This window comes from Otolemur garnettii, unplaced genomic scaffold (genome assembly GCF_000181295.1).
Source record: "Otolemur garnettii isolate 467f Iridium unplaced genomic scaffold, OtoGar3 scaffold00013, whole genome shotgun sequence".
Classification (NCBI taxonomy): domain Eukaryota; kingdom Metazoa; phylum Chordata; class Mammalia; order Primates; family Galagidae; genus Otolemur; species Otolemur garnettii.
The window spans coordinates 11,533,167-11,541,076 of NW_003852408.1; positions in this window are offsets into that span (position 1 = coordinate 11,533,167).

The window sequence follows — 7,910 nt, forward strand, 5'->3', positions numbered from 1 at the left end:
TGATCTTTTTGTATCCGATGGATAAAGTATAGATAGTAGACTTTCCTTTTACGGGCCTTTTAGATAGTTTTTCTCATTAGATTTCTAGTAACAAGAAAACGTAAGCTCTTAAATCCATTTCACTCCAAACATGGTATAATAGCTTAAAGATGCCAAATCTCAGGTATTTCTAACAACTCTGTGCTTTAAGATGTGTGTATTTGTATAATATATATCCTGGGGCAGGAACAGTAAAACTGCATAGAAATTTAAGTCAGAAAATCAAGTTTTGAAATTTTGTTCTTCTGTTTCTAATCCTGACCGTACATTTAAATCATCTGAGATATTTTCAAGGCACATCGCTTACCTGAGCCCCATCTCAAGAGGCTAGGGCCTGGACTGCTTTGTCAGAGTACCCCTAGGAAGCAATTCCAAGTTCACAGCCAGTTTGAGAACCACAACACTAGCAGGTTGAATGGGTGAGTCTGTATCCTCCTCTACAAAGTGAAGTTAAGCTGAGTTCCCTATTCAATATCTCAGGGTATTTTGGAGACATAATTGAAACATACAAATTGTCAGCTTTTAAGGCCAGTCCTTTAGTTCTGTCAACTTTTTTCAGTGAATCAAGCAGTATTCTTTCTGTAGGAGCCTAAAGTGCGTGTGTGTCCGAGTGAGGGAGGGGAGAAGGGGTTACACAGACAGTAAGAAGCACAGAAGGAAGGAGGAGAAAGTTCATCCATCTGCATATCATTTTCTTTTTGTGGAATTGCCTTATTTTTCATGTAGAACAAAAATTTGTTAATGAATTTTCTTAAACCAGACCTGATAGATGTAACATACGATTCTTTTTTCTCCAGTTCGTAAAGGGGAACTAATTTTATCTCTCCATAAAAACCTGGTCTGATAAATTTTGTCTCTGTGAATCTCTGTTTACAGACTTATTCATATTTCCATCTTAAAAGAATGTTTATTAATAGTTTTTTTGGAATATGGAAATGATGCATTCAAACAGCTATTAAGTGAGAGAATATAGAATGTAGCAAAATAAAAATAAGCCAGCCATGATCCAGAGAAAATAATTCAGTGCTGACATTCTGCTTTCTCATTTCTACGGTACCTTTGAAATTCCTCGTGTGACTGAATTCTGCTAGACGATACCAGTGTCATATCTGTTTTATTATATATCCATATATAGGTAGATAGAGATATATCTTTTGATTTTGTTTATTTACTTTCTTTGTTCCTTTTTGGTATGCAATATAAATTTTTTATAATCAACTACATTGACTATTTCTCTATAATTTCTCTTATTGCTTTCATGGCTATAAAGTTTTTCTTTGACCTAATGTTAGACAAATATTTACTATATTTTCTATTTTTGTGGCTTTTTAAGTTCAGTGTTTTTCAACCTTTTTTATCACAGGGCACATTACTTAAACTTCTATGTCTCACTTAAATTATGTTGATTAAGAAAAGAGTGAGACCCTCGTCTCTCAAAAATATCCCAGCATTGTGGCAGGGGACCTGTATTCCCAGCTACTTGGGAGGCTAAGGCAAGAGGATCACTTGAACCCAAGAGTTTGAGATTGCTATGAGCTGTGACACCACAGCACTCTACTGAGGGTGACCAGGTAAAACTCTGTCTCAAAAAAAAAAAAAAAAAGTAAAATGAGCGTATACTTACTGTGCTTTGAACTTGTTTTGAAAATAATTTGATTAACGATCTTTAAACATTTTTGTGGCACACCTAAGATTCTCTCATGGTACACCAGTGTGCCCTAGTGCACTGGCTGAAAATCACTGAGTTAGTTCATTGACACATTGTTACCCAAAATATGGCTCATGTATCATATATAAATACAACTTCAGATACTATAGATATGTAGTTAAATTTCCCTGAAGATATAGATATACACTTATCTCGTTTCATATTTTAGTTTTCTCTTAAACCTTATAATTAAATCAAGGAGAATGTCTAAAATGAAATTTAGTATGTTTTTGAAACGCTTTTAAACACACATTAATGTTCCTTAAAAAGCAAACGAGAGGAGGCCTTGGACTCTGAGCCCCGGTGATGGTGTGAAGCTCGCATTAAGACATACCGCTGGATGCAGTTGAATTTATCTTACATGCACCTTCTCTTTCTGGCAAATTGTCTATGTTTTCTGTTTCTGCTAATGACATAAAGCTTCTAGTCAAAATACGTGTATTTAAACTTTAGAAGTTGCATGAATTAAAAAAATTAAAGCAATGTAGAGGTGACATGGAATAGAAGGATGACTAAAGAGAACAAAGTGGTTTGTTTTCCATCCTCCCTGTGCTATTTCCTGGGCAAGTGCCCTAGGGGTGCCAGCACACCAGTCCTCACCTGGGACCTGAAGGCAATGGTAGTAACTAACCACCGCAGGATTTGGCGTAGAGAGTCAAATGATTTTCCATAAAGCATCTGTAAAAGTGCCCAGTTAATGTTAATCATCCTTATGATTGATAACTAACACTTGTTTTAATCTATACAATTTATTTTTGAGACTGTTAAGGCAATAGTTCCCCAACTGACTGTGATTCAGAATCATGTGGAATGTTCATAAAAAAAACACAGAATCCAGGCTCACTGAAGTAGAACTGGGCCAGGTTCTGCTTCATTCTTTGCCAGTTTCCTCATGTGATTCTGCTGCCCAGCAAAGCTTGAGAACTATAGGAACTCTGTCAGAGAACTATCATGAACTTGCCTGATCAGATTATGTTCCTAGGCTGCTGCCTCCCCCACCCCCTTCACTCTCAGGTACAGTCCGGGGGTTACAGAAAGAGGCCAATAAGTATTTATCGAATGACTGAACAAATGCATTACTGAGTTGGTTAGCACAGATGATTACCCAGCTAACCACCTACTCTAGCTTGCCTCAGCTAAAATCTGGAGTGTAGGTTGGGCCAGGCACAGACAGCAGAGCCAGCCTCAGCCATGTCTGTTAGTTACACTGACAGGCCAGTCAGCCAGGTATCCTGTTATAGAACACGTGCACGCAAATAAGTTTCCCTTTATCTCAACAATGACCACGTTGAAAATACAATGGAAAAATGCCTCACTCCAATCTTAGTGACATGGAAAATTAAACATAAATAGCTGGGCCTTGTGGCAGGCGCCTGTAGTTCCAGCTACTCAGGAGGCTGAGGCAAGAGAATCACCTAAGTCCAGGAGTTGGAGGTTGCTGTGAGCCGTGATACCACACACTCTACCGAGGGCAGTAAAGTGAAACTCTGTGTCAAAAAAAAAAAAAAAAGAAGAAAGAAAGAAAAAAACGATGAGAAAACACTTATTTTACATAACACAATGTACTCTTACTACATTAAAATTACATGTACATCAAAATAAAATAATAAAATTAAAGGAAAATTGGGATAAATATATAATATTAGAATAGGGAAGGCCTTTGTAGATAGAAACTAACTCTATTGACATGGAAAGTGATAAATAAATGTATGCCCAAAAGATGGACCAAGCTAAACATACATACAAAACTAGGGAAGATATAAACCCAGGGAGACAGTTCACCCTCACAGACACTCAAATCATACTAATAAAAAAAGGTACCACTTGTAACTATCAAATTAGAAAATACTGAAAGTTTTAAAATTGGCAAAAATATCAGGAAATATGAAATCTTGGTCACTGCTTTTTGGAGTATACATTTTCATAGAATTTTTGAGAAACAAGGTTGATGGTTTTTTTCTCCCAAATCCTAAAAGTTTATAAACTCTTTCACCAGTATTTTTTGATAGGATTATAGCCTAAAGAAGTTATCTAAACTGTATAAAAGTTTTAACAACAGAATTTGTTTCTCTGAAACAAAAAGTAACAAAAACCCTGAAAAAAAACCCAACAAAATGAAACTGACTAAAGAAATTATAACACTTTTCCAAAATGTAATATTATCATAAAATATATGTGATCATAAAATATATGTGACTGGAAAAAGTATGGTCAAAGGGAATGTATTTCTAAGTGAAAACAATGTGTATGTTTTATAAACAGGGAAAATTATATAACAGTTAAAGGATAGACTTACACTCTAGACAATGGTTTGTTTTTATTTTGGCAGTTATTAGCAAACAATGAATCATTTTAACATAAATATTATTGGTAGATTATAGCTTTTATATTTCATTGAAGTCACTCTTTGTTCTGTAAAAGACATAGATTGGCAAAACTCAACACTCACTGCTTAGTCTTTGAGTACAATAAATTAGATGAAACTAGTCTTTTGATCCCCAGCTTGAAGCTTATTTGTAAGAAAACTTTAAAATATGATAGGCTTATCTTCACTGTAATGCAGGTAGAGAAAGTTTATCCATCTGGGCAGAATACAGCTCCAGATATAATGGTGTAATCGTTTTAGAATGAGAAGAACTAGTCTTGAATCCCAGCTTAGTCTTAAGGAAGTAACGCAATTTCTCTAAACCTTAATTTCCTCGTATCCTCATGTACAATACAAGGAAAATACTTGTTCTTCTTCTAGGAGTACAGGAGTGTCACAGGATTCAATGAGATTGTGTGTGTTTAAGCATTTCAAATGCCAAGTTTTAAGTCAATAATAGAAGGTTAGCCCTGAAAGTCACCTTAATGACATTTAATACCATGCCCCAAACAAGCTAATAATTTAGTAAGATACACATAACTCAGATGGGGGGTCTGAGTTTTGGCACCTATACAAAAGTTATCGGTAAGCTTGATTCCAAGGGAATAGGACTTGTTATTAAAAACCTTATGCCCTTTGACAATTAAAGTATTGTGTAAAGATAAATCAAGGAGTCGTGTTTCTTCTCAAAGAAGTGTACAATGTAAAAGGAATAATAAACCCTAGTGATTTAAATCCCCATAAAATTAATGCATTGTATATGAAGAATTAGCATAAAACATACTGACATTTATAGAATTGTTTCCTAAATACACTGAAGGAATTCCTTGTTAGAGAGAAGAGTGGCTTGGAATCGTTTCCTCATGTGAGTCATAAAAAGTCTTATACTTCAGTACTTTTATTTAGTTGCTTTAAACCACAATTGAGTTCATGTAAATTAGAGCTCAATTCTCAAATATGTTTAATCTGTCTATTCCCACAGTGGAACCAGCTACTGAACCCTAAGGCTTCATCGGAAACCTCAGTGATAGAAACTGGTTTGCCCCAAAAGAAAAGGTAGAAAAGGTATATATTGTGAAGAATAGCTATTTTCTTAAGCTAAATCTCTTACGTTTGAAATGCATACTTAAACTTTTTGAACAAATATATAAATATTTTTAACTAGGCCAACGGAATCATTGCTGGGTTGGTGTCAGTTTCATAGGCACTTCTTTAGTGGAATTTGCCTGTTTACTTAAAATAGATGATTCTTGTTTTCAATTTTTAAGATGATCGCCAAACACAATTGTCTCTTACACCTGAGATGGAAGCACTCACCATTTTTTTTTAAAGTTGTTCTATAGGAATTATTATTTTTTATGGTGTTAAGAGACCTATAACATAACATTTACCATTTTAATTATTTTAATATGTGTAATGCAGCGGCATTAAATACATTCACATTGTTGCCCAATGATTGCTGCTACGAGTTCCAGAATTTTTTTATCACCCCAAAGGAAACCCTGTACCCATTTAGCAGTCACTGCCCATTGTCTCCCCCCTGACCTTGGCCCTGAGACATATTTATCTGCTTTCTCTGTGGATTTGCCCAGGGTGGGTAGTAATTATTATTATTTTAACTGTGCTTATTTTAGCTTTTGCCCTTCCATATCCCTTCTACTCTGGACTTGGGGAGACTTCTGTCCTCTGCTTCTGATTGGCTTTGGTTAGTGAGAAAGCCTGCAGATGTATCAGAGAATGAAGTGTTTATTCCCTGAAGTTCTGGCGTATCTTCCAGAGATTAGCTTGGTAATGCCTATGTCCCTCCATCCAACGCCAAGGCAGTACGTCTCTGCTCCAGCGCAGCTAGAGTCTGCCCAGGTCTCAGTAACCCTTCTATCTCCCCCTTCCCTCTTGAGGCCTCCACCGCGTCCCTCCTGGCCTTGCTTCAGAGAGTTAGCTGCACTTTCTTCCCTTTTGACGTCTTTGAGTCCAGCCGGCACCTTCGTAAATAGTGACTTCACTAAGCTTCTCCAATTGCTACATCTGAGTGGGCTGTCCCCTGTGGAATAATGACTGACACACTAACTTGATTTCTCATCAGTGATTTCCTTTTAGTTATTATTATTCACTTGTGAGAAGTCTTATTCAAAATGCAAAGACTAAAAAATTGCACCATTTTTCCAAAGGGGATGTTGAGGGTAAGGAGAAGGTACATATGAGTTATAGCATTAATTCATTAATTTATTTTTATTTTTTATTTTTTTGCAGTTTTTGGTCGGGGTCGGGTTTGAATCCATCACCTCTGGTATATGGGGCCTGTGCCCTACTCCTTTGAGCCACAGGAGCTGCCCTATTTTTATTTTTTTTTAATTTTAATTTCTTTTTGAGATGGAATCTCATTATGTCCCCCTCTATAGAGTGGTGTGCAGTCATAGCTCACAGCAACCTCAATCTCTTGGACTTAAGCCATTCTCTTGCCTCAGTCTCCAAAGTAGCTGGGACTACAGGTGCCCACCACAATGCCTGGCTATATTTTTGTTGTAGCTGTCATTGTTGTTTGACAGGCCAGGGCTGTGTTCGAACCCACCAGTTCTGGTGTATGTGGCTGGCACCCTAGCCGCTGAGCCACAGGTGCCAAGCCTACAGTGTAAATTAATTGAAAAAGTAAATCTGAGTACAATTGTTTTTAGTTTAAGGCATTCACTTCCTGTTTGTAGAATATTTTTTTCATTTATCCCTGTTTGATTTCACTTCAAATCCTGAACAAATCATGAAGTGTAAAAACTATTTAAAAGTATAATCTGTGATTATTAACTTAGCACAAAAAAAGTTCTAAAAATGAAATACCCAGCAATACATTTTTTTAACAGAAATGTAACATGTTATGGATACATTTTGGCCTGATCTATGCTTGGCCTGTATCACAGAATAATCTAAAATTTCTAAAGACCTTATGCTGGCTATTTAGTATTCCCTGCTCAGTTTGAAGACTGTGCCCTTAAGAACTTTGTCTTTGAAGTGAGGTCAAGGCTTAGATTGTATTTATTCTTACTGAAATCCCAGGCAGCATTTTGCAGTAGATAATACGCAAACTCTTATGTTTTGACTGAATTTTTGACGTGAGTAAATTTTCAAACTGTTTGGTGGATTTGTTCTTTTAATTCAGAGACAAGGCATCCCACCAGTTTTAAGCAAATTAAGTCAACTCTGGGATTTAAAAAAAGCACAGAAACTTTCATTTTGACTATATTACTAGTCTGGAAATGTCCCTTTGTTCCTTGTATTTTATTTTGATCTTTTGAATTTTGAAAAAAAAATAAGGATGCCAAACATTTTACGTATTAGCCAGTGAATAGAAAAATCTTGTAAGAGAATTTTGTGTAAGGCCTAACACCCTGTAATCACCCCATAAAAATAAGAAATATTTACAAATGCCAGGTTTTCAGTGGTGCAATAAATATGGCAGTGACTTAAGTAAGTTATTCAGCACAACCTCTATGGCAATGAATGTGCAAGGCTCTTAAAAAGCTTTGTTATTCAATTTTGATATGAATATGAGCCTTACAGAATTACTGAAAGGAGAACCATCAAAACCGTGGTGGCTTTCAACTGAAGTTGGTTGTCCACCCTCTTGTTTCTTGGTTTATACTCAAAAATCAGAGTAAAGTTTTACATCTTCTCAAAGACTTTTCAATGAGTTTATTCACAAGGCATGTTTCATAAACCCTAATGTCATAAATCTGGAGGGATACCAGATGCTTATCCTCTGCAGAATGAGAGGGAAGAGGTAAAGAGAAAGAGAACACGATTCATCCC